The sequence below is a fragment of the Oryctolagus cuniculus genome, chromosome 12, assembly GCF_964237555.1.
Source record: "Oryctolagus cuniculus chromosome 12, mOryCun1.1, whole genome shotgun sequence".
NCBI classification, from domain to species: Eukaryota; Metazoa; Chordata; class Mammalia; order Lagomorpha; family Leporidae; genus Oryctolagus; species Oryctolagus cuniculus.
Genome location: NC_091443.1, coordinates 23,369,643 through 23,371,665, shown reverse-complemented (window position 1 = coordinate 23,371,665; position 2,023 = coordinate 23,369,643).

Here is a 2,023-nt window from a genome sequence, read left to right as displayed (position 1 = left end):
TATTTGAAAAGCAGACACATATACATGCATGGAGAGAGAGTGAGAGTGAGCGAGCTAGCTCTCATTGGCCAGTTCACTCCCCCAAATGCTGCAGCTCCTCAGCCAGCCCAAGCTGGGAGCCAGGAGCTTAAGCCAGGACCCCCGGAGGGTGGCAGGGGCCTAACTACTTGAGCCACTACCTGCTGCTCCCAGGCCATGCACTGGCAGGAATCTGGGCTGGAAGTGGAACCAGGACTCAGACTCCGGCACTCTGAATTAGGACGCGGGCATCCCAAGAAGGGCTTTAACTGCTAGGCAAACACTCGCCCCTGCTGCTGATTTGGACCTGAAGGCACTTGAGAAAGAGGAGATGCAGAACAGGTTCTCTGACCCCTCCCCCATCTATCTAAAAACAGGCCATAGGACAGCCCTGAGGTGGAGCCTGCCTTGCACCAGGAAGGGAAGAATATATTTACCACCAGAGACCTGGACTCAACAGTGAAATGTGCCTGTGCAAGCCCAGAGCCACCCTGCCCTCCACCACGCTGACCCTCACCCCACGGACCTCCGAGTCGCTTCCGCACAGTGCACCGCCTCAGCCCAGAGCCTTTTGTCATTTTTCAAATTCGTCATTTCTTTGTCTGAAATGTGTAAAAAGCTTTCTTAGTTCTCTTGTGAAGGCTCCCGGGCATACGGAACAATCTGATAAACCGGTACGCTCTTCTGCTGTCGAGTCAATTCTTAGGCCCCCGCTGGAGACCCTAAGCGGGGAGAGGAGAGCCCCTCTGTCCGACAGCGCTGGCTCGCAGGGCAGTTTATCTTAGTAAGATGGTTCAGTTCACGCGGAGCATCTGTTATCTCAGCCTTCAATGTCTCCTTGCCACTGGGAACCCCTAGCCTAGACCTGCCCACCCAGAGACACAGACTAGTGGGTCTATGGCTGGAGGCCTCTCCAGTTTTGTGAGACTGAAGATGTCATTTCTATAAACACCGGTCTCACAGCCCATGGCAACCAAGGTTGCATCTTTTGCACTTGTTTTAGGGGTGCCTCTTGCATGTGTGATGGATATCCGTTCTAAGCCTGGAAGTTTGCCCGCTGGTTTTTCCATAGAAAACTTTCTGGTTGGAAAAATAACACCCTGGGAGATGTGACTCACCAACGACCAATGATGGATGCTTGGAATGGGACAAGCTACGATATGTGACAAAGTTTCAGAAAATTCTCATCCAAAACAGATGTCCTCTTGGTGCCAGTGCGAAGATCAACTTGAAAAGGACTCAGAGAATTTAACATCGAGCCTTAGGGACTCCTTGAACAAGGTTAAAACACAGTAGTCAGACTTGGGACACAAGTCAAAATCCACGCCCGTTACAGATCCTCCTTCTCCACCCCTCCCCCTGTCCTTGTCCCTGACCTTCCAGAAGATCTATTCAATCTCTAGGCTTCAACTCCACTCCCCCAAATCAGCCCCATCTCTGTAGCAAAGTCCTGTGCCTCCCAAACCTCCTCCAACTTCCTCAGAAACTCAGACTCCCAGCTCCCTGCTCTAACTTCCGCTCCCCTGCAAGAGGTACAGAGAGCTCCAGGCCTCAGGTACGGGGGCGGGGCTTGGGTGCCGGCTGGCAGCCAGGGACCGAGTCAGGCCCGGGGCCCCAGGAACAACAGCCAGGCTCGCTCTGCTCTCGGCCTTACGACTGGCCCTTCTTTCTGGGCTCTGTCACCAGCTCCACGCTCTCCCGGGCAGTGCCCCCTGGATCCTCCCCTGGGTCCCCACTTCCAGGAACGCCTGTCCCCTGGGCAGCAGCAGATCTTTCCCAAGCCCTTTGGTCCCCACTTTCAGAAGATCCTAGCAGACAGAGAGGTGCTCAGCGGCACCAGCCTGTGCCCAGAGCATCATTTCTATTCGAAGACCCTACAAGCCCCTGACGGCCTCCGAGGCTGTTTTTCAGGTTTGCAGTCACCTTCCAGGGACAGCCACCCAGCACAGGTCCAGAGCCTGCTGCAAGGCCCACGCCTGGGCAGAGGGGTCAGCAAGTACCCAGA